This window comes from Chanodichthys erythropterus, chromosome 12, assembly GCF_024489055.1.
Source record: "Chanodichthys erythropterus isolate Z2021 chromosome 12, ASM2448905v1, whole genome shotgun sequence".
Classification (NCBI taxonomy): domain Eukaryota; kingdom Metazoa; phylum Chordata; class Actinopteri; order Cypriniformes; family Xenocyprididae; genus Chanodichthys; species Chanodichthys erythropterus.
The window spans coordinates 5,638,664-5,666,127 of NC_090232.1; positions in this window are offsets into that span (position 1 = coordinate 5,638,664).

Consider the following 27,464-nt stretch of genomic DNA (forward strand, 5'->3'; position numbering starts at 1 on the left):
CCCAGTATGGTCACACGTCTGTCAGCTTAGACCACAAGACTTAGTCTCATCATATTCTAATGGATATCAGCTACTAAAAAACCCCCCCCAAAAAACATGATGAAATTATACTTAAATTAATGCTGAAATGTTTGCCAATTCTTAAAGAAATATGTCTTTAAGTAATAGGCCATATGACTAATCACTACAGGAAAATTGCATCATGGTAACACTGATTGATTAAATGGTTAGTTCACCCAAAAAATAAAATCCTGTCATTAATTACTCACCCTCATGTCATTCCAAAATAATGACTTTATTAAACAATATCTGGTCCCACTTTATATTAAGTGGCCATAACTACTATGTACTTACATTTAAATTAATAATTTGATACAATGCACTTATTGTGTACATACAGGATTTTACATTGTACTTATATTTTAAAAACACCTGCATGTAATTACATCTGTAATTAATTTCTGTAATTACATTTATTACACTGTTAACCCATCCCTTACACCCTACCCTTAAACCTACCCATACCACCAAAGCTTTCCCTAACCTTATCCCACCTCAGTAGCAACAAATGTGTTTTGAACTCAATAAGTACATTATAATGTACTTATTTTTTTTATGTAAGTACATAGTAATTAAGGCCACTTAATATAAAGTGGGACCCAATATTTAGTGATGGGCAATTTCAAAACACTGCTTCATGAAGCTTCAAAGCTTTTCAAATCTTTTGTCTCAAATCAGTGTCTCGGAGCGCCAAATTCACGTGATTTAAGTAAATGAGGCTTCGTTATGCCATAAGTGTTTTGAAATTCCAATGGTTCACCACTGGGGGGCGTGACTTTGGCAGTGTGATACACACTCTGAAACACTGATTCGAAAAAAAATATATATATATATATTGCAAAGTGCAATTCATCGACTGGCTCCAAAAGAGTGCAGATTCTCTTTGACCCCCATGTTAAAATGCCCAACTTTACAGCAGAAAAAAAAAAAAAAAAAACATGTTTACAGCTGGTACAAATTGTGGTTTTGGTCTATACAGCTAATTTTGCCCTTCATGACAACTCTAATGGGGGTGAAACAAACAAAACACCACAAACTCCGACAGCACGGCTTGTGAGAGTCTAATGTTTACAATCATATACAGTTTTACAACATAAACGCATAATTTCTTGAAGAACGATGATGTAGAGCAGATCATTCAGAAGAAATGTCATGTAAACAATGGATAATGTATCAATATTTCATGGATTTAACACTTTTGTGGACAAAAAATGCTGTTGTTTGTTTTTCCAATGGACGCTCATGGACATTTTACCCAAGTGCGATGGACTGGATTCGCTATTTCATTACAAAGGTATGGAGTCCCATTTTGATTTTGCGTGTTGGCATTTGCACATCCGACACAAATTACAACATTACTGTTGCTGGAGCATCTATATCATAAAACAAACACCGTAGATTGACAGTAAACCCTTAGAACTTACAAATGATAAAACTTGTTATCTTTATTAATATTTTAGATAGTGTATAAGATAGATAGGTGACCATGGTTTCAGCAACCAGGCACTTCAGTTCCAACCACATCCTGCCGCTTTGCACATTTTCAGTTATCCAGAAGTGATGCACTATGATGCGCTGCCAAAATGGCAATGGACGCTTTTTCCCTTCTAAAGCGCTCTTCAGAAATCTACGGGTGATGTCACGGACACTACGTCCATATTTTGTTTACAGTCTATGGTTGCGTCTCGTAAGATATTTAAAGTAAAAACAACATCCTTGTTTCAGTCCATTTCAATATAAAAGTCTTTGCGACTGACTGACTCACTCATAAAGACAGTCTTTGCCGCCATCTCATGGTGTATTAATGTAACTTTCACTAAAGTCAAAATCACTAATGGACTCAAAATACCCAAAAATATGGCATGTTATTTATATAAAATATTATTTATTGAACAATAATATTTAAATTAACAACAATAGCCATTATAACAGTATAAGAAGTAATATAGGAAATAAACAAGCTAACAAAACCTGAAATATAACATTGTAGCATGTTTTAAAGCTTCATACGATTCTTCTATTTACTTGTACTATTTACTACAACAGATTAAAAATCACATTATACCAGATGATTCCATCTCGGGATATCATTAGCAACATCTGAATAGCTTTTGAATTACTGTATGCCTCAATAGCATCAGTATATTACTGCATGTTGAAAAAAGAAAATATATAGTCAAAACTAGAAATCTGTAAAAAAAAAAAAAAAAAAAAAAAAAAGTAAATATAATAAAAAAATTAAAAAATAAACACGATTGGAATTCGATCACGTTTTCCCCTGTTATTTGGTGAGCCAAATCAGATCAATACAAGGAGTAAATGTGGTCTAAAATCACCATTATAACTAATGGCCGATTAAGAAATTGTGTGTTAATTCTGGTTTATCTGAATTCAGCTCTCCAGTTTTGACACCAGCAGCTACAGAGAAAAGCTACAAGACCGAACTGAAGCTGTGCTCTTAAATCTTCTGTATAAAAACATTGCCTTCGAGAGATTTCACGGCCATTTCTCCTCCTTTAGTTGAGTTATACTACTGTAGCCTCCAATGGGAGCACGTGAAGCTCAACCTAGCAGCGATTATGAATATTTTTTGTTGCCTTGTCACCATAAAGGGAACATAAATGCCATTAGAAAACAATAAGAAGAAGTATTCTTTGTGCTACTAGCCAAAAAAGATGTTCATTTATTCATATTTGCTATAAAACTATTTCCCCTATAAGAACGACATTAAGTAAGATGAAAGATAAACACTCAGATATCCTCTTTCAGGGAAGCAATGATTGAATCATGTCCCAAGAGCGGATCATGGGAAATAAATACACTTTTAAATCAGCAATGTTTACGAGTGAAACACAGGAGATCCAATATGAAGGCAAAATATATAAAAAGTCTGCATCACTTTCTCTCTAATTTGGTTGGCAGGAAACTGACATATCAAACAGAATATACTTTAAAGGGGTCATATCATAAATGTTTTTAATTTTTAAAAATTTCCCCAATGTCCACTTATAACGTTTTTGTGCCAAACATGTCTTTTTTGCAGCTTAAGAGGAAGTTTTGACTTCTGAAAGTTACAGTATGTTTTCACTCCACATCAAGAACATCTTTTATCTTGAAAGATCAAGGAGAATTTGATTCTTCATGATATAAGCCCTTTAACAATGGCTATGGCACTGAAGAACCAGCTGTCATCTTAATATGGTTTGAGTCCAAGGTGCTTCTTGAGATAACAGCAGTAACCTCTCATCATGTCAGGTCTGCACACATCTCCTCCAGGCCATGGAGCACAAAGGTCAGAGAAACCGATAGTCATGTTTTCCCTCAGCTTCTGTATCAACCAATACAAAAATACAGCAGGAGATTGACACCAAAGGACAGTGTGGAATTGCTCATCTGTACTGCAAATCATTTGTACAGCTGCTTGATTATTTCATTTTATTCAAGCCTATGAATGATTCTCTTCCTGATAGCTACAATCATGTTTAATAGAAGCGGCATTATTCAACAACTCAACCATTAGGCTTTTTGAAGTGGAACATGCATGGTTGAAAAAAGAAATTAGAAACTGGTTGAAGTAGACAGTGCAATTCTTTTGTCATTTGCCTATTGTCTAGACTGTATGAATGGTGTTTTTAAATCTTATTTAACCTGCAAAGTACATTTGAGATTTGAAGCAACTTTTTTACAAAAGAAACCTGTCTTAGATTGACAGCAGCGCAAAAACCGTTACACGCTCTTAAAGTCAAATATATAGACATAATTAAACATTTACATTTGATTCTTTGAACCGTATAACTTGTTCAAATGTATTGAAATTGACAAAATACTACGTCTATACACTCATCAGTACTTTTCAGTGTTGCAGTAAAGATAAAATGTTTCTCAAATCTGCAAATTAACGACACTCAAAATTCAATGCAAAGGGAGATTTTTCTTTTACAGAAGTCGCTTTTTAAGGACTACAACAAATGGCTGGTAGGGACTACAACGAGCTTCTTCCCAGGTTGGTGACATCACTAACCCTAAAATTTACATAAACCCCGCCCCGAGAACACACAACAAAGGGGGCGGGGCCATGTTGGGCTGCTTTAGAGAAGAGGAAGAGTTGTTGTAGTAGAGTGTTGTTGTCATGCTGACATTTTACACCGGACTGATTCACAAACGAGGATCAATTCAACGCTAGATTTGCACAAAAGATGAACATGACGGCACATGCTAGTCGATGAGTTGAATCAACTCCACAGAAACTACATAAATTCCTGAGTCTCTCCATCAGTGCCGACTCCTGTTTGAACAATGTAAGGATGAACACCGTTATTGACAGTCCTCATTTTGGCTGCGTGAGATTCTCCAGCTTCGTTGTTGTTAAGCTGTTAAAGCTCCACCATCTTCTGGGCCGGGAGCAGCAGATCATTTGCATTTAAAGGGACACACACAAAAACAGCGTGTTTTTGCTCACACCCAAATAGGGGCAAATTTTACAAGAAATTTCACAGACAGATTTTGGGAACACCAGAGACTCGTATAGGTCCCCTTTAAAATAAAGTAAACACAACTACTAACCACATTGTCATTGGAGCTGTTGGTTCCTCTGTGGTTTCTTCATTCAGAGAAGCTGTCAATCATGATGTCACACCCTTGTTGTATAGCATCAAATAACTGAATAAAACCAAACTTGTTTACAAAATGAACATTTGAACTTACATCATTTATGACCTATACTGCATTTAGATACCTGGGGGCGATTTAAATGCTTTAGCTTCACTTTTCAGGGAGTGCGGGCCACAGTCGGCTCTGGCCAAGCTTAAATTGCCTAACAAGTGAAATCACCACTCAGGAAAATAACATTTGGAGTGACAGTATAGAAACAGTAACTTTTTGTGCCGACCTCAGGCATAAGGCCCTCTAATGTGGACGCCATGAGTCTGATCTGTAACAGTCCATCCTACCACATTGTCAGAAAAGTAAATGTTAACAAGACTCTATGTAGGAACATCACATCTGACAGCGTCAAAGCCATTCAACAAATCACAAAACAGAGCCAGACAGTGTGTTGCTTGATTGAGAGCTTCAGTTATGTTCAATCTCCATTCATGACAGTGAAAACAGTACAGTGATTCTCAACTCAAAATGGTTGCTCAAACATTTATTTAAAGTTTACTTTTTTTTTTTTTTTTTTTTTTTCACAAATCTGGCCAAAAAGAATGTTTTTCACTGCTTGAATTGACCCCAACCTTTGCCATATCCAATCCTGAGATTAAACGATTCACATATAAATGTCAGCAATACCAAGTCCTGACATTCATTTGATGTATAGAATGTATCGAGGTCATTTAGTTATTGAGAAGAGAATTCATTTCACTATTGCCCCATAATACCCTTTACAGACCAAGAATGTCTCAATTCAATAAACCTATAGGCCTATGCAATTTCAGTATAAAGGCAATGCAATGCAAAACCTTATTCCCCTATAGTAACAGGGTGATTCATAGACAGTTTCATGGCAGTTTCATTGTCATAGTCAGCAGCAATCAGGAGAGGGAAAGATCAAGTGACTCCGATTCAGAAATAGATCTAAATTATGTCTGTTATATTTCAAGCCAGGTATATTTCAAGACCAGATAACTAGTAAAATGTCTTCAAAATGCAAAGGGGAAAAACAAGGATCAGCGACTTGCTGTAGATGTACTGCAGGAGATCAATCAACATACACGATGACTAAATACATCAATAGGTTACATCAAATGGATAAGTTAGAGCAAACTAACCCAGTTCACTCCTCAGAAGTAAAAACGAGGCCTAAACCTGAAAAAAAGCTACCTTCACAGGCTTGTCTGGGTCCAATATGTCAGCAACAGATTCCTTAATGAAAAGAAATGTGGAGTACATTTAATTTAGGTAAAACAATGTTTTCTTTATTTGTTATATATATATATATATATATATATATATATATATATATATATATATATATATATATATATATATATATATATATATATATATATATATACTGTTATCATCTCCATGTAAACAACAAAAACAAAGGTGCATATTGTTTCTTTACAAAGTGGCATCGCCAACTACTGGCCTGGCAGCAGAACAGCATTTTTAAGCTTTTTCACGGATCCATGTGAACCGGGATCTTATTTACAGAAGAGGATTATTTAGCCAAGCAATAATAAAAAAAAAAAATAAAACCATCTCGAGATTAAAGTTGTTAAATTATGAGAAAGAAGTCGTTAAATTTCCAGAAAAAAGTCAAGATAAAATGTTGAGAATAAAGTAATTCAATTACGAGAAAAAAGTCGCTAAATTACGAGAACAAATTTGTTAAATTATGAGGAAAATGTCGTTTAATTTAATGACTTTATTCTTTATATTTATATTTAACATCTTATCTTGACTTTTTTTCTTGAAATTTAATGACTTCTCATAATTTATCAAATTTCTTCTCATAATCTAACGACTTTTTTCTCGTAATTTAATGACTTTATTCTCACCGTTTTATTTTGACTTTTTTCTCGAAATTTAACAAGTTTTTATTCGAAATTTAACAACTTTAATCTTGAGATGGTTTTATTTTTTTTATCATTGCTTGGCCCAAATCCTCTTCCGTACTTATTGACAACATTGACGTCTGTATGCGAAAAACACAGGAAAAACATTTCCGTTTTTAGTACACTGTCGTGTAATCGTGCTGTACCCTTAGACACAGCCAGTGTTTTCTTTGACTTGCCATGAATTTTTTAGCATTTTTTGTGAATCTATTCACAACTCATTCAATACGTGAGTAAAACCCATTTGCAGGGACCTTTAAAGTGATCTCATCCAGGTGTACTGTCATCTTCCTCTCTACCTTTCTGATTTTATTTTAATATCAATACTCCTTGAAGGATAAAAACATGAACCTAAGGAACAAGTTCACACAGTGAGGCCTTAAAAAAAGTTCAGTCTTCAACTATATCAGCTGGAGAGCAAGTGGTGCGCATGTGGGAGAACTGCACATATGAAAGGGATGTGATAAAGCGTGAGTGATGGACTCGTGAAGAATCAAGGAGCTTCTTTTTATAACAGCATTATGGCTCAACAGCCCTTCAACTCAAAATGACATTTTTGTCGTGGACATCTGGACTTAGCTTGTCTCTTGCACGGTTGACATGAATAAGTAAGAAACAGTCTATTTTCATCCATAGAAAGGTGGAATATCTCACATCTGTCAACTAAAAATACATCAAGCCTACAGACTCAAGGTAAAGCAGCAACCGTGCATCACAAACTTCAACAATAAGCTGGATGGAAGAAACATACATCACAATTGATGAACTTAAATGACAGTGTGTAAAATCAATTAATTTCCCACTGCTTACAATGTTTTGGTTTGGTTGGCAATTGAGATTCGAGCCAACTGTTATGAAAAACTGTGATATGAGACATCTTGGCAGGTGATTTGGGAGCAGTCTGCTGGTGTTGTTGAGGGTGTGAGTTTTATGCCCAGGAATATTTTTAATTGAGGTCTACGAGTGGAATAATATGAGCTTTCCATTCTGTTTGTTGATCTGATCATACTCATTTGCACAGACTGAACTGTAATAACCATTACTTGTCAGAATGATTCCTGTCCTACAATTAGAAAAAAAAAATTCTGCCTTCTGTGTTCAGGTTTGACTAGTAAAATTCATGCAAAAACTGACACTTCAAATCAACATTTCAAAAAATAAATAAATAAATAAATAAATAAATAAATAAATAAAAAAAAAAAAAATATATATATATATATATATATATATATATATATATATATATATATATATATATATATATATATATATATATATATATATATATATATATATATATATATAAAATATAAATATAAAAAAATATATATATATATTTTTTTTATTCTTTGAAAATGTCTAACTATAAATCCAAATCCACAAATGAATACAAATAATAATAATAATAATAATAATAAAGTAATGTAATAGTAATAATAAATAAATAAGTATTTGTCTGAAAGCATCTAAAGAATTTATAAGCTTTATATATAAACCATAATTATAATCACTTTATAAATCATCATAATTATTGCACACATATTAATTAGTACCATGAAATTCTCTCAAAATACAAATAAAAAAGAAAAAAATATTATTGAACAAAAACGTATTACATGGATTTTACTGAAGGAAAAAAAAAAAAAAAAATCAGGTGTTCGGTCACTTTTGACCGCAAACAAAATTGTGACGCCAAATTAACAATACCAGAGGGTTAAGAGACTTAAATGTGAGTTTTTTTAAAAGTGAAAAAGTGAAACATGCTAATTGTTTTCAGAAATGTTCCTTCATCAGAAAAATGTGCAAACATTTATAATGTACCATACATATTCTAATAATATACAGCATGTATCAATACTTTACAAATTTTGCAAATGTATCCAAATAAATACTATCAAGTGGCTACATTTTTAATTTCCAAATTGCACCAATTTTGATAGTTTTGACCAATTTTGACAAAAATAGTTTTCTGAATTGCGTTTACAATGCAATGCAATACAATACTCAATATTCTTCAGGTATTTTGTCTGATTACAACAGACTGATATCATTTACACCTTTTATAAGGTTTTGTTGCAGATGTGCCTTGCTGTTAATGCAGATGCTCAAACTCATTGAGCCTTGGTTCTCATCTATGCAAACTGGAGTCTAGTTTGCATCATTTCCCAAATCCACTCCAATTTCTGTTCATCATTAAAAAAGTATTTCATCAACTCATTTTCAAAGTTCCAACAAAACATCAGAGGGAGTTTCTGGCCAATTATTCCTTTAAACTCTGACACTCTTTACCCATTGTTCCTAGACACAATTAGGGAGACATGGTCTAATTTATACCCAGTGCTGACATATGGGCATTGGTTCATAAAATGCCATAATTACCCATCAAAAAATATGGGGGTGCTCATTTAACTGATGTTAATTAGTCAAACAGTCAAAAACTTAAGGGAAGAATCTCCCAGCCATGAAACTTAACAGGAATCTAAATGATAATTGGTGTGTGCTTTTTTTTTTTTTTTTTTTTTTTTTCTTTTTTTCTCCAAGTTCCAAATCTTCAGAAGGTTAGCAGATAGTTCAGATTCCAATACTATGCACTACTTGCTCTTCTAGGTTGGCTGCTTCTTTCCCCTATTATGGTACATGAAATTAAAGTATAAAATGTGAGATCAGTTGCTACTGCTATTTTCAAATTTAGGCTTAAATTCAATTCTCACACCATGGTGTGTCTACATGATCATTAAGTTAAATGATTACAGTAACTGCTCCTGCTGCCAAGGCTTTAGACCTGTGACAAATGGACTTTATTATATGATCTAGTGCCTTATTGGCCATTTTAAAGTGTGTAGTTGACATGACACTTCAAACAGTCATCTAGTGTGACGCTATACTTAAACTAAAACTATTTTAAGGTCTAGTTGTACACTCTAAAAAAATGCTAGGTTAAAAACAACCCAAGTTGGGTTGAAAATGGACAGATTGGTTTGTTTTGACCCATCGGTTGGTTGGTTAAACGTTTGCCCAACCTTCTGGTCAGTTTTATTTAACTCAACTTTGTTCAAAAATCACTGCATTACTCGCTTAAAATGACCCCGAAATATGTTAACATTTATTAGTATGTTTAATAAATTAACATTTATTAATAAGTTTAATAATTAATAATTAAACAAACATGTATTAACTTGCTTATTAATAAATGTTCACATTTTAATTATTATTCTTGACTCTACTAATTATGTGTCTGATTTTAATTTCCAACCTTTTTTTGGGTTCATTTTAAGCCAGCCATATAGTCATTTTTAAACAATAGTTGGGTTAAATAAAACTGCCCAGCATGTTGGGCAAACATTTAACCCAACTGCTGGGTCAAAGTTTGTCCATTTTCAACCCAGCTTGGTCTGTTTTTAACACAGCTAATAATTGTACATGCAATTGCTTGACCTCAGATTAATTAAATTAAGTAAATTAAAATGAGTAATTAAATAGACAACATGGAATATTTAGCTGTTAACAAGTTCATTTGCATCCACCTGTCTATATAAAGGAATATGGAAAATTAGAATTATTAAATTAAATTATGATAATTATTTACTTACTCTCACGCCATTGCAAACCTCTATTTTCTTCCACAAAAAAAAAGAGGTTTAGAACATGATTACTAAATACAGTATTCATTTAAGCGAGCTGCAAAATAATAATAATTTAAAAAAAAAACAGTTACCAGTCACAGAACCTTACTCATTCGTAATTAAAATATACCTTTTATCAATAAAATCTTGATTAGAAAGAACACGAAAGTAAATGTGCCATGATATTTATCAATTACCCAACCATAGAAATCACTAGCGATGTCATTTCAGAAAGAGCTTGTAAATTACAATGATTATTTCTTTGTAATAAAAAAAGTCCTTTGTGGCATCAAGTCAATTGTTGGTTTTCAAGTGCCGTAATCAAGTGCACCAGGAGTGTTTTGATTACTGTTCTCACAATTATATCACCGCTTCAAACTAATGTTGTGTTCTTCAAATTGAACTGAGCATGAGTTGTTCCCATGCAACATTTAGCATTTCCAAGATTTAAAATTGCATTTAACAATATATATCCAAATCAGCATGAAATAACACTTTACCATAGCTCTGCTGCAGGGTCAAAGTGACCCGACATCACTGAACTGAACAACTGAGCAACTGAACAAATCAATAAAGTACAACATTATCACAATTCCCAGAAAAAAAAAAAAGAAAAAAAAATCAGCCCGACTCTTGATATGTTGTTCCTCTACAACAGTTAAAACTTAAACATGGGGTACAACGGGGCTAAAGGCACACCTTAAGAGAAATTGTGCTTTTCACTACTCTCAAAGTGTATAATTGCCAGAAAAAAATAAAAATAAAAATGTTTGTATTGAACGTTGATGGAGCAACAGATTTTGTGTGAAAATAAATCTTAAAAGTTGTTAATTTTGTTTAAAAATCGTATAAATGTATGAGGTGGTGAGCGGAGCCTTTTACCCCACACATGGGGTAAAAGGCACACAGTATTCATACGAATACTTTAGCTAAAATAATATGTTTTTAATAATGTCTAGGTTAATACTTGTTCAAAAGAATCACTTTAGCAAAGTTTGTACTATTTTCTGTTTATTTTGATAAATAAAATAATTAATTTGTGTTCAATAAATATACTGTCATTAAAATGGGCCTATGTTAATATAAAAATATATATTTTAAAAATACAGAAACAAAATTACTTTAAAAATGAAAGATTCTGAAAGCATTTGAGATCCCATAATATTAATACAGATTTACAGTAGTAACAATTATATTTTATTATGATCTGATTAATTAATTTAATATTTTTAAAATACGATTGTTTCATTGTAAATATGGGTATTATCTCTAAGATGGATACCCATTTTTTTCTCATAATTTAACGAATTTGTTCTCGTAATTTAACAACTTTTTTCTCGTAATTTAATGACTTTGAGCTGCGTTCACGTCACCTCGTATTTACCGGAATCTTGAAATGACAACACGTGACGTTATATTCGGAGCTGTTCACGTCCTTTTGGTCCTTGAACTGGGAATTATGCGTTTCCATGGCAGCACTGTCAACGCCTAAATGAATCTACAGCGGTCAGGTGGTATATCTGGGAGCTTTCAGAAAACTCCCAGCTTACAAGCTGTAATTACGAGCTCTACGAGGACGTGAACGCTTTTTACAAGCTAATCTCGTAACTACAGGAATTACGAGGCCACGTGAACGCACCTTTATTCTCAACATTTTATCTCAACTTTTTTCTCAAAATTTAATGAGTTTTTTTCTCGTAATTTAACAAGTTTATTCTCAACATTTTATCTCGACTTTTTTCTCATAATTTAATGATTATTTTCTCATAATTCAACAAGTTTATTCTCGTAATTTAACGAGTTTATTCTCAACATTTTATCTCAACTTTTTTCTCGTAATTTAACGAGTTTATTCTCAACATTTTATCTTGACATTTTTCTCACAATTTAACGATTTTTTTCTCGAAATTTAACAACTTTAATCTCGAGATGGTTTTATTTTTTTTATTATTGCTTGGCCCTAATCCTCTTCCGTACATTTCTAACGAGAAATGACTACTGTAGTAATTAAATATTTGTTTAGTTCTCACCAAAGCTTGCGCTATTTTGCGGTAGATCATTAAACTGTTACGCTGCCTCAGAAGTCTGTCCGAAATGAGTTTGTTGAGGTGCCTTCATTCACAAACGCTGCCTTACAAGTCATTGCTTGATAGAGTAGTGAGGCAACAAGTCAGCTTCCTAGGTTTTTGGATGCAGCCATCGTATGCATCTTAATCTGTCAGGAAAGGTTACATCTGCCATGTGCTTGGTCTGGCCTTGAGCAATTGAGAGCTCCCCCTGATGGTTGGATGTATTGCCTGTCACTGTATGTGCTAGAATAAATTAATGCAGTTTCCACAAATTACAAGAATGAAGGAAACATTAGCATTTTTAATTTTCAGTCAGTATGAATAATGAAAATGTGCCAAACTCAAATATTAAATGACAGGCCTTCTATTTGCATGACTAATCTTTTACCAGTGATATGATAGACTATAATAAGCATAAACATTCAAATAAACATATGCAAAAACAATTTATAATTACATATAATTATATTCGATGATAGTTTTTGCTATTAATGAAGTATATTTATCATTAATGTTCCTTTTGACACATTGTTTACAGTTATCTAGCCTAATTGCATTCTGTTATTGACTTCTCTGTGAAAGTGAAGCTGTATAGGATTTAAATTTTCAATGCTGCATGAGAGATCAGTTAGCGAGTACTTGGAAAACTTCATTGTGCTGAATATATATTTATAGGCCTATTTATTACTGTAGGTACTGCTTTTATTAAAACGCTGCTGTATCAAGCAGTTGGGTCTACACTGTTGGGTCTGTTGTACTACACAGCTGAATATGCAAATTTCCACTGCAGGAGTTGGAAGCACATTTTGTATCAAAAATAAGCTGCATATCAAATCACTTTTTCGGATATAGCATAGTGTAAACAACCTTGGCTTTCATAGTTACTGGCCATAGGATTCAACGATTTGCACAATCAGTTATAAACCACAGTGATATATTGGAGCAATTTTGTGGTTAACAAAGTTATTGGCACTTCTCCAGTAAGCCTTATATTAGCATGGCAGTCATCACACTGTTCTCATTTCATTTCATGCCTCAATCATTTGAAATTTGTGGAAATGAAGTCACTAGAGTGCAACAAACAAGATGTCAAAATTTTATGAGAGTTCAGCACTAGCCCTGAATCAAATAACTTATTGAGTGTGAAAGCATTATATTTGCTTCTTATAAAGGTCATGTCCTGAAATTCAAACCTATGGGGAAAAGTCTAAGAAAAGACTTATATATATTAATGTCATTGATTCAAAGTGTCACTTTGGCGACAATAAAATCCACTGCTATAATCATAAAATCCATATGGTTATTCAGCATTGTTCAATGGAGATAATATCTATCTATCTATCCATCCATCCATCCATCCATCCATCCATCCATCCATCCATCCATCCATCCCTCCCTCCCTCCCTCCCTCCCTCCCTCCCTCCCTCTAAACTGCTCTTTGTTCTTGGCAAGATTTCCCCCACCAGACTTTGCAAAGGAGCCATTTGTGCCACTTGAATCTCCCTTTGGTGTAAAGTTTCTCAGGGTTCATTTGTATGCCCCTGTGCAGGCCAAGGCGATTTGAGTGGGATGTAATGAATTGGATCGGTGCATAATCAGTTTCTAGCCAGCAAATGAAGTACCCACGTTGTATTCCTGCTTAGGAAGGCTAGTCATTAAATTAGCCCTTGCTTTCAGCCCACCTTACTCCGTCTCTGCCACACTTGTACTTTCCACTGAAGAGAGCTTGCCCTGTGTGAGTTTCTTCAACATTGATATGAAATACAATATCTTGAAAATAACAAATTGATAGAAAGATGAAAGTTATCAAAATGTAAACAAGGTAAATGTAAAATGTAAAAAAAAAAAGGCTAAAATGCATCATCACAGTTCTGTCACGACAACTCTCACAGTGTTTGCATGGTAATGGATATGACACTGTTGATATGTTTGGTCTTGGTGGAATAGATCTGCTATGCTGCTGCTGCTGTTATTGATGCTGCTGCTGCTGCAGAACAGGTTCGGGACTTGCTACTGCCAATACAAGAATTGCTGCTGTGAGCAAGTAACACATGCTGTTGCTGCACAATACATCATACATGAATTACCAGTAACAGATCTATACAGGTGAAGCTGGGGAAGGTGGAGGGTTTCTGAAAGCATGCTGCAAACTGCTGACCAACTATTTGAAGGTTGAGCAGTGAGCTCATTGGCTACTGATACAGCAGGAACCAATCAGCTGGGACCTATAGAGAATGATGTGATTGCAAGCAGATTAAGTTAAGGACTAATAGCCTGCGCCATCTAGAGTTTCATGAGATAACTTTGTATTTAGATAACACTTACAACCACAGGCGAAAAAAAGAAGAAGAAGTGGAGGCTCCAAGCTTTTTCACAGGCAAATTCCATTTTCTGAATAGTGGTGGCCACTCAAGAAATCCAATTAGATCTCCTCTCCATTCACCCTGTGCTGCCAAAGGCTAGACAAAAAAAAAAACTACTAATATTAGAGCAGGCTTTTGCCATTATCCTTCTAAAGCCGGATATGGCACATACACTTCATTATAAATGCATCTTTTAATTGTGCTTGTTTACTTATTTGTCCATATATTGCCATGTCTTTTCCCCACCAAAGTATCAATCTAAACTTCAGACTAAACAAGATCACATTTTGTGAGTATAAACACCCTTTACATTTGTAGGTATAATATGCCTATTTAAAAAAAATAAAATAAAAAATAAAAATAAAAAAAATATTATACACAGTGTTTTAAAGAAAATACACATAAAAATTGTTTTGCATTTACCGCATTTGCTTTGTAGTAAAAATAAATGAAAATAAACATTATACAAATAATAAATAAAGACTATAATTAAAAAGTTTGGGGTGAATGTGTTTTTTTTTGTTGTTTTTTTTAATCAAATGACCTCATCATTTGCAGTCAAAAATGATGGATTGCCTGCAGTCTGCTTCCTTAAATCGTGCTAAATTACTGTCCTTCTCGACAATGCACCTTTATAAAATTGGGGATTCAGCACTTACTCGCATGAAGAACAAATATAGACATAGATAATGGATTCATTTCGATTTAAGACTCAAACTTTCTCTGATACAAAAATATACCTTGGCTTGTGTGAGTTCTTGTATTTAATGATGATAACGAGCAAGAATGCAATTGTACCCAAAATATCCATATGACTGCAAACGTGACATCATTATACAATAGGTCAAAAAATAAAACTTACATTTTAAACACAGTACTGTCAGTATTTACTCTATTTTGTTTAGTTCTAATGAAAACCACAGCAGAACTACAATGCACGTCTGTGTTTCGCGAACAATTCTGCGGCTTTGAACGAATTGAGAGAGTCAATGATTCATTCACAGCCACTTGCTTCGTTGCTGAATGAATGACTCGATGATTCACTCATAAAAAACAGTAACTTGCTGCCACTTACTGGCGGTTTAAAATTTTATATTTAAAAGTTTTACATAGTTTTACCATCATTGCATATTTATCTATTGAACATATTTTATTTAAAACAGTCGAAGTGGAAGAGAGGGGGTAGGCAGAAGGATGGTAATCCCTTCAGGGGGTACTCCACGCTAAAAAGTTTGGGAACCACTGGTTTACAGCATTAGCTGAGATAGATTTTTATATATTGTTAATAAAATGTTAATTATAATTTAATTTATTTAAAGAGAGGGACACAATTTGTTCAATAAACCATTGTTTAATAAAAAAAAAGAAGAAAAAAGGAGCAATTTTATGTTTAGTTTTCTCCCTCCTGCTTTACCAAACCGTGACTTCAATACTGAGGTACGTACCGAACCATCATGTTTGTGTGTCGTTATATATTTCTCCTCATCATTTTTTAAAGGATGTTAGGGCCAGATTTACTAAACAGGTCAAATTAGCATGAGAGCGCATTTCCAAAAAAGCGCCAATGGGACTGGAAAGTTCTGCGTGTGATCTATTGATGACACGCAAATTACAGGGTTTTTTTTTTTTTAGCTAACAATACATAAAGTAATTTTTCTAAACCCTTAACACAGCAATACACATACATCACACAATTAGCCAAATAGATAATTTTCTGCCCAAAATGATATTTTGTTAAATAAACCCAAACTCTACATTTCAAAATGTTAAAAACCTTTTTCAACACATACTAACTCTATTAAAACACAGCAAACCTGATTCAAAATCGAGTCGTTCTGTCAAAACATAGCACTAGTTTTCTATGCAACGTGAACATATAGTCAATCAAAGCGCAATGACTGTCAAAATAGTTGATGGCAAAAACCGCATTGCTTGTCATGTTTCAGTTCTACCTGCATAAAATATGAAATCCATAGTTTTTAAAATTCAGTTTCCTTTTACTGCAGTAAAAGTATAATGCATGCAAGCTATTCTACATTTTTGGTTGAGTGTTGAATGTGTGCATTCTTGGCAACAGAAGTGAGTCATTATTTTATAGAATGTACAGTAGAAAAAGAGAAGAAGAAGAAGAAGAAGAAGAAGAAGAAGAAGAAGAAGAAGAAGAAGAAGAAGAAGAAGAAGAAGAAGAAGAAGAAGAAGAAGAAGAAGAAGAAGAAGAAGAAGGAGGAGGTAACAGAATTGCGCAGGGCAGCTACTGGTCAAATGAGTCCCCCATGAAGAACTTCAGTTGCCCGCTCTGTTGAAATCTCTTTCTGGGGTTTTGTGGTGTTGATGTTGCCCACAGAGGGTGGGATGATGTCCCTTTGGTAGCTAGTGCCCTATGCAGACCACATATTTTGTAAATATGGAACAGTGGTAGTGGAATCGTTGTAGTAAAATCATTGTAGTATAAAGATTTACTGAAATGAAAACATGAAATTGCTGCCATTGATCAACAACAAATCCAACACACATGGTCTTTGGTTATTATGGAAGCTTTTTTTCCACCACACAATAAAAAGGCATACAAGGTAATTGTGACTTTTTACATCTCACAATTCTGACTTTTTTCCCTCAGAATTGTGAGATATAAACTATAGAATTGAGAGAAAAATGTCAGAATTGTGAGATAAAAAGTCACAAATACTTTTTATTTTTTTATTTTCTATTCATGGCAGAAATAAGCTTTCATAGGTTCTACATGTGTAAGGGGGGAAACCATAGAGATGCTCAATCCTCCTTCTCTTCTACCTCCCTTGCCCTCCATCTATTCCTCTCCCTTACCCATATATTATTTTCTCTCAGCTCCTTTGTGTTGTTCTTCATTCACACTGAACAAATCCTATTCAAAGATTCCTATTTTACTGTGTCCATGTAATGGAAAGAACATGCCTGACTATGCCTCCAACTGAGATTGGAATCTGCTGTTTCTCAATATTTCAGTGATTTGCTAATTAAAATGCTTATCAATTGTTTCAGTATCTGTTTCATATATTTTTTATTTTTTTTTCAATACTTTTGAGCTGCTATTGTTGCAAAAGTAAAGGTTTTATACCGTATTTAATGATTGGAACATTGGGTCTTCATTTCTGACTTGCTGTGTTTAAGCATTTGCAAATAAGATGAGAAAGATCCATGGTTTTGGTATGGGGTAAGCTTACATGAAAAGCAAATTTAAACACTTTAGAAACGTGTTAATTGATTGCATTTTGTGTGAAAACCACATGAATTGTGTTAATGGTATGATCACAACAGACGGATGTTCTGCTAAATGTGTTTAGAGTTTTGAAAATGTGACTACAGATTGGACAAATATATGTTAGCAATTGAAAAAAAAAAGAAGAAAAAAAAAAACTGTAAAGAACACAGACACAGCCGGATAATTTCCATAATGACCAACGCAATCTGCTAGTTACCGTCTGGTTTAAGATGGGTTTTTCGGGCGGTAAATAACGGTATAACGTAAACACCAGTAAATTGACGAGTGCAAATCTTAGTAATCACCTTGCGTGATTCATTTAAATACTCTCCTCCCATAAATTTTGCGCCTGAAAGGGAAACTCCTATGCATATGCAATAAGGTCAGCCGCAACAACTCAGTCCACACCTTTTCTGCACTAATTTTGCTCCACGCGTCTTTAGTAAATTCCGACAGTATTTAAAGAGGGTTTGCACTGGTGCAAGCTGTTAGTAAATCTGGCCCTTAGTGTATTATTTTTACTGGATAAACAAGACAAACATAGGCATACTGATCAAAACAATGATATTTTGTGAACAATTCAGTCATTTGTATCTCCAGTGCTGTCAAGATTACACTATTTCAATATAATGTCATTTGACAACATGCCATGTGCATTTGAGAATATAGCTTAACTTTTAATGTGTTTACTTGGATTGGATACATCTTCATGTAGTTTATACTGAAGAATGAACCCCTTTAGTTGGTGAACTTTACATATAAGTCACTTTGGATAAAAGTGTCATCTAAATACATACATTTATCAGACGGTTTGTCTTTAACCATTGCATTTACATTATATAAATTCATCATGTTTGAGTCATGTTTTCACTGACTTCACACTCCACTTGATTTTTAAGCCTATAGCCCAGATGGAATGGAACTTGCATAAGTTTTCTTTTAATTCCTTATAATTTAAAATATTCTGAATTGTTGATGAAACTCCTACAGTAGGTTCAATCAAATAGAAAAGTGACAAAAAGATGAAAAGACAAAAAAAGTTATTCCATTCAATGCAATTTTCCTTTCATTCCTCATCCAGCAAGCATGTGTCAGAAGTTCAATTCCTTAGTTGAGGAAAATGAATAGAATATGAAGTTCAATTTTGAACTCCATTTTGTGAACCTCAGGTTGTCATAGCAACCCATCTCATTCTTTAAGCATGCATGTAAGGTTCTTTAGTACAGACTTGCGGTTTGTTCTAATCAGTAGCTTATTGTTCAAAGATATCAGTTCACTTTTGTTCATACGATACAGTCAATATATGCAATACTATAGCAAGTCTGATCAGATCCAACAGAATGTGCAGCAAAAGTTTTCCTGATACAGAAAGCATACAAGACATAAAGAATTGTTTTTAATTTTTTTTCATATGGTAAAAATGCAGATGTGCAGCAATCTGTTCATTCTAAAGCCGCCCTTGATTCTGTCTTTGTAAACATATGGACAGGGCTGCATTGGAAATATACTGCAAGCTGTTGTTTGAAACTATCTGTTGTACAGAATATATCTACAATGCTGCAGACTACAAAGTGAATGCTTTAAACGTGAACGCTTTAGACAGCATCTAATGGAGGGACACCTTTGTACTCCCACCCCACAAAATAATCAAAAAGGTCCAAACAGTCATCTGGTTCTTTGCGTTCAAACTCAAACTCTTCTCTTCCCATCCAGCTTTAGATTTACAATTAGCTTGGAAACCAATGTCTGTCTTTTGATTATTTGCATTGCTGATTCTTCTCTTCATTTCACACTCTCTGTGATGTAGGCAGGCTTGTCTTTGAAGATAAACGAAGGGCTTCACTACGGGAAGTATGAAAGCAGTCTAGATATCTGTGAACTGGACAGTAAGGCCATACGAATCTGCATGAGCATGATGAAAAGGAAAGGATGATGGTGGTCTCTGTATGTCTTAAATGAATGTATGTCTGAACTGGGCGCTATACCGTACAGCACAGTGTCAACCCTTGATTCCTCAGGGTTAGATGCTTTCACAGCTTCCTTTTTCCTCTGGTTATTTCACACTTTATATATCTTCTGGAATTAGTCACTTGATGAGTGTTTCTTCAACTACGTGAACTTCTGGCCCTGTGGACTTTAGAAAACACCCTAAACACTGGTTTATTTTGTTTGTTTGCTCACAAAGTCAGTGCATTAACATGCATCAAAGAATTAATGAGTTTTATTTATTTATTTGTTTAGATAGATAGATAGATAGATAGATAGATAGATAGATAGATAGATAGATAGATAGATAGATAGATAGATAGATAGATAGATAGATAGATAGATAGATAGATAGATAGATAGATAGATAGATAGATAGATAGATAGATAGATAGATAGGAACACTCATATATAATCCATCATATATTATATATTATAATATATATGTAATATATATATATAATATATATGTCACTGTTGTCTAATTGGTAAATTACCTTTCGGAAAAAATAATATTAATAAAAAATATTATTAATTTTGTTGGAAATATTTAAAAGATTGATTTCACTCTTGTTTTAGTCATCTTAGTTTTAAACAGAATAATACAATTTCTGGCAAAAGAGCCATTTATTATTATTATTATTATTATTATTATTATTATTCTGCTCACCTGCTCACACTCAGCAATCACCTGCACCTGATCTCCAACACCTCATCAGCACAGCAGTATTTAAGCACACACTTCAGCTCAGCACCAGGTCTGGTCTTGTTCGTTTATACATGGACTCCCTTACCTGTCAGCACTTACCTTTATGCTCCAGCGCTCCTTCGTCTCTCCCACTCCATCGTGTCTTCTGTTTTCCAGTGTCTACAGCGTCCTCCAAATACCACATTCAGCTATACTCACCGAAGTGTGTTTCCTACTGTTCTGCTCCACGATTGCCATCCTCCATCTGCAAGAACACAGTGACTGTCAGTATTCATTCTCCATATTACTTCGTAAAGTTGATTACCATACTCGCCATCACCTCTGTGTCCTCTCAAACGTAAATGAACTCATATTCATTTTAACTTCTTTGTGAATCTGTATTCTGTAACATAACTAGGGCATAATAAAATATTTGTAACAGTTTTAATGTGAATGAATATATTATATATTATATTTTATATGTATGTGTGTATATATATAATGTATATATGTTTGTTTGTATGTAATGTCTGTAAAGTTTTTATATTAGTTGTAGTTATTTTAGTACATCAAGTTAACTTGCTGAAATATCTTATTCTATTTCAGTTGTTTAATTTAAGTAACTTTTTCTAAAACTTTTTTAAACTTTTTTTTTTTTTTTTTTTTTATGGTTTTAGTTTTATAACTACTTTATAACTTTATAACTTTTGCAATTTCATCACCACAGGTCTCAATCATCAGACTTCTGATGAAATCTTCATATGGTCTACATAATCATTAGCAGCACTGGATTGACCACCACCATAGGTGGATTACGTAAAAGCCTCAGTTAAAACACCATTTTCCAACTCTGCCTTACAGTTGAGTCCATTTTCCCTAGCTCAGATTGTTCGTCTCAGATCAATTTTCAAATATTGTTTAAAGGTGCCCTAGAACTTTTTTTTTTTAAAGATGTAATATAAGTCTAAGGTGTCCCCTGAATGTGTATGTGAAATTTCAGCTCAAAATACCCCATGTATTATTATTTTTTTTATTTTTTTTAACTGCCCATTTTGGGGCATCATTATAAATGGGCCGATTCAGGGTGTGTGGCCCTTTAAATCTGGTGTTCCACGCCCCAAGAGCTCGCGCTTGCCTTAAACAACATAAAAAAAAGTTCAAACAGCTAATATAACCCTCAAAATGGATCTTTACAAAGTGTTTATCATGCAGCATGTCTAATCGTGTAAGTACAGTGTTTATTTTGATGTTTACATTTGATTCTGAATGAGTTTGAGGCTGTGCTCCGTGGCTAATGGGCTAATGCTACACTGTTGGAGAGATTTATAAAGAATGAAGTTGTGTTTATGAATTATACAGACTGCAAGTGTTTAAAAAATGAAAATAGCGACGGCTCTCTTGTCTTTGTGAATACAGTAAGAAACAATGGTAACTTTAACCACATTTAACAGTACATTAACAACATGCTAACAAAACATTTAGAAAGACAATTTACAAATATCACTCAAATATCATGATATCATGAATCATGTCAGTTATTATTGCTCCACCTGCCATTTTTCGCTATTTTGCTTGCTTGCTTACCTAGTCTGATGATTCAGCTGTGCACAGATCCAGACGTTAATACTGGCTGCCCTTGTCTAATGCCTTTCATTATGTTGGGAACATGGGCTGGCATATGCAAATATTGGGGCGTACACCCCAACTGTTACGTAACAGTCGGTGTTATGTTAAGATTCGCCTGATCTTTCAAGGTCTTTTAAACAAAAGAAATTTATATAAGAAGGAGGAAACAATGGAGTTTGAGACTCACTGTATGTCATTTCCATGTACTGAACTCTTGTTATTTAACTATGCCGAGGTAAATTCAATTTTTGAACTAGGGCACCTTTAAACAAATATGATATATTCGTATATAGCAGTATTCCATATGTGTTGCTGTACAGCCCTTTTTTTTTTACTAGTTACATTTCTAAGGTGGCGTTTCTTATAAGCTCATCCTTAGGCCATGTCCAGCAAGCGTGTGTGTTTGTGTGCACGCCAACAGTACTATTGCTTTTGTCTTTTTGACGGCAGGACCACCAGAAGCTCTTTCATCTCACTCTTCCTAAGTGGCATGCAATACAAGAGCCCATTCTGAATACTAGAGCGGAGCCCACCTGACACACATCACCTGCCTTCGATATTATGCACACTTGAGTTCAACAATGCTTCAGCTGGTCATCCTGGCGTAGTTTACATCCAACAGATGCCCCGTAGCAATCCGCTAAAATTCAAATGACAATCTGAATTACAATTTAAAATAACCATGAAATCAACATTGACCATTTATATTATTTTTTACATGGAATATTCCAGTATTTATTATAATATATTTTCCATTCACATCATTGTTTAAAGTGCCTCTATATTACCTTTCATGCAGTGTGTAATAGCTGTCTGTGAATGTAAAAGTTTTAAAGATTTTTACCTGTCTACTAAAATAATGGATTCTAAACTGCTGAAATTAGTCCTCTCACTTCCTGTTACATACATTGGTTTGTAACAAATTTGCATAATGTATTCATTACCTGCTCGCGGACGTCTACTTTTAGCCGCCATTGAAGACTGTATAGTTATAGTCAAGACTGCAAAAGTTTGGTTCATTTGTCGACATGTTGATAAGACGCTATATTCTGCTGCGAAAGCAAATCTGCTTTGCATGCATTTAAAAAAAATGAGGACTCAGGCTTGAATTGATACAGAAAAACCAAAGCTGGCTTGAATCACACAAGTGCTGAGGAAACCTTTGAAGCTGAATTTCAGATATGGTAATGGGCATTTCATTTTCGACATGTGCTTTAAGCAGTAGACCAATCGCAACAGACTAAGCCATCTGACCAATCAGAGCAGAGTAGCTCTTGGAAAGGCAGAAAGGAGGGGTTTAGAGAACCTGGATCCTCGATCAAGCCATTTCAGACACAGTGAGACGAGGTGATGTTACAATGTATATTATGAGTAAAATTAAAGTCTTTTGTGAACCTAAACCTATTATAGGAGACTTCCTAAACAAAATGTCTTTTGAGCCTTTAAAATAGCATAATCATAATAAGGACACTTTAAAATGAATGTGTCCTTGTAATATTTAATCAAAATAACTTCACCTCCCTCTTACAGTGACATTTCTCTCTTCTCTGATGGCTTGTTTACTGGTGTGAGGGCGGGACAACCTGTCACTCACATGAGATCCACCAGTAGCAAACCATCCAGTCAATTCCCCATGAACAAAATAAAGTCCCGTCCAACATTTTCTCTGGTTCGAGATGCAGAATATGTCACAATAGTAAAGACTATCACAACTTCCATTTCACTATAAACTTCTGATTTTTATCAAATAAATTCTGCAAGTGGACTTTTATGCAATGTAAAATGTATGCAGTACCGAAAAAAAGAAAGGCATGCTGTAATGTGCATATTCAAACAGAAGAGAAATGACACTTTAGCCTGAACTATTATTAATATCCACAACATCCTCAACAGCAAAGAAGAAAAAAAAAAAAAAAAAAAATGGTTGAGATGGGATTTAAATCTTCTTGGAAACACCAGTCATTGAAGCACATTCATTATCTGCAACGAAACAGAACATCCCAGGAGCCGTTTCCAGCATCGGAAATGGTACAGTGCCGTACATGGTTTTGCGTTTTCATGAGAAAGAAAACAAACATATGATGCATTGTTGATGTTCCAAAACACAACTCGCTTCTGGAGTAATTATGAACCCCCGGAACGGAGCAAGCAGATGTATTGGGTCTTGCGTGGAAGGTATCGGCCAAAGCCTAAATGAACATCTGTGCTCCTGTTAGGAGCTGAGAGAAGGAAAAGGAAGCGGAGGAAACATTTAAAGAGACAAGCAGCATCGGTATTGCACTTTTATCATAGAGAGAGCACATAGACCGCATGCATTACACATGTACCGCACATAAACAAGACTCAGACTTGGCACGCTCTGGGAAATTGTTTCTTTACAACCACTTAACAATTTATGGGTGTCAGACTGGGTATATCTAAAGCTTTCCTCTAGACATGCAAAGGATACCTTGAGGGGAAATTTTTTCTTATGTTTGGATCACTAACCCACAATAGACATTAATTTTTCAGTCCTTGCTGAAAAACAGCATTAACCCTCTGGGGTCTGAGGATTTTTGGGGCCCTGATAAGTTTTGACATGCCCTGACATTTGTGCTTTTTTCAGTTGTTCATAAACAACACATTAATGACAAAAGTGCCATTACACTGTATTCAGCATAAACTAGGCTACTTTGATGATGTTTTTATTACCTTTCTGGACATGGACAGTATACTGTACATACATTTCCAATGGACGGACAGAAAGCTCTTGGACTAAATCTAAAATATCTTAAACTGTGTTCCGAGGATGAACGGAGGTCTTACGGGTTTGGAACGACATGAGGGTGAGTCATTAATGACATCATTTTCATCACTAACCCTTTAAGTAGCTTTTATAAATGTACACTAAAAAAAAAAAAAATAACATAACTGGTGTGCGTCTTGAGAAAACAATGGCAATGACATATTTGAAGATATGTCAGGGCAAGTTGCTTTCAGATAAAACAGCTCAAACATGCATTTTAGGATAGCTTAAGCCTTGTCTGTGAAACTGGGGGTAAATTTAATCTATGTCTAAGACATAATCTCTGTATCTTCTGTGGTGATTTCTATCTTGTGAATGTCAGTGGATTACTTTCAAGAGACTGCTTTCATATTTTTGAATGTACCCATGTGATTTTTTTTTTTTTTTTTTTTTCTGTTTTTAGTAACATTGCAGCTTCTGTTCATTCACACTTTGCTGCCCATGCAACAAGGGCCTGTCATCATTGATGTGAGTATCAGCTCGGTCTTGCTTCCAGGCGAAAGAGTGTCAATTTGGCTAAATATCACAGGAATACGCTTTTTTTCTTCAAAGGTAATTCTGGTGTCTCTCAGAAGCAATTCTGACTGATAAGTTTAAAAATGTACGCATCAGGCATGATTTGTTTGTGTCTGTTTATACATGTATTTTGTGTCATCACTGATATACTCCCTGAAGTCACATTGGATAAAAAATCATTGATGCACTCGCTCAGTGGATAAAACATAACCAGATTTGAATCTTTATCAGTTATATTGGATTTTTTAAGATCATGCGCATTCTTTTTAGAAAGGACATGAAGTCAATATCCAATCTCTGAAACTTGTATAGTTGTTGTCAGTTGTTGTATTTATATAGAATATTCAGTTGGCTTGCTGCTACATATATGAAACAATACTGCTGAAAATTTTTTTGTTTCTATATGTGTGTGGTAGAGCTTCTGTGTTTACCATCAGTTTGATATCAGTGCCCATCTCTTTTGGAAATAAATTGAACATTTTAATAATTTCAATTGATTTTGCACTGAATTATTTAGATGATTCATAATCCAATATCTACTCATATGTGCACCTAACATATATCAGAGCCTTTATAATAAATAAATAAATAAATAAATAAAACCCTCCACCAATAACGGGAATCCTCTGCCCTCTGCTCTCATGGGGAGATAGAAATATATCAATACTCTCCTATTTATTAAAAGCAATGGCGCTGGCTTGAATCGAGGCCTTAAATGGACCACATCAATTTGCCTCCCCCATTTTCATTGCTTCCATTAGATGAATGAGCCTAAGCGAGCGACGCTGCTGCATAAAGCACAACAGAGTGACAGAAGAGGGTTCGTACGGCTTATGTGAGGCTGAAGCAGGTCTGGTGCCGTGACAGTGCGTGAGTAATGACTTTTACTGTGGTTGTCAGCACTAGATTTATGTGGCCTACGCAGCAAGTCCACTCAAAGTATCTTAAAGCAAGTGTTCTTTGAGCAGTGCTCTCTTGCCGCCACACGCTGCAATACGTCTGACCCCTGCTCCTTTTTATCCCTGTCCCTTCTGGTGGAAATTGCCCCTTATGATAGGTTTACACACGAGGGCGTAATTTCACATCTCCAGATGAAATCCAAGTGCAATCATATCCTTTTGAGATGCACCAATTTACAATCAAAACAAGTGGCGCAGAGGTGAAAGTGAAATCAGTTTGGCACAGAGGTAGTTTTTCTTATGACACAAGAGGAAACGGTACCCTCCACAAAAGATGCCGATAAGAGAATGTTTTAAAATCACCACGAAACAGCGTTATTATTGTTAACTAAAACTAAAATATTTATGTTAGTGGAAATAAAATAAAATAAAATATTAGTTTAAATAAAAAAAAAAAACTAAACAGAAATTAAAATTGCTAAATGAATAAACTAAAATGGATTAAATCTAGAAAAAAAAGAACTAAAACTAAAATATTTATGTTAGTGGAAATAAAATTAAATATTAGTTTAAATTAAAAAAAAAACTAAACAGAAATTAAAATTGCTAAATAAATAAACTAAAATGGATTAAATCTAGAAAAAAAGAACTAAAACTAAAATATTTCTCTAACTGAAATAAGGCTAAAACAATAAAATTAAATAAATAAATACATACATACATACATACATACATACATACATAAAATAAAAAAAAATAAATAAATAAATAAATAAATAAATAAATAAAATAAAATATTAGTTTAAATAAAAAAATAAAAAAATAAAAAAATAAATAGGAATTAGAAATGTTGCCTTGGCAATAAACTGGAAGAAGTTGAAACAAAATAATTAACTGGAAATTATTAAACTAAAACTGAAAAAAAAAAAAATAATAAATAAATAAATGAAACATGAAAATCAATTTTATTTTAGAGCGACATCTCTTCTTATCTCTGATAACGTGTGTACTGGCGTAAGGGCGGGGCAACCTGTCACTCACATGAGATTGA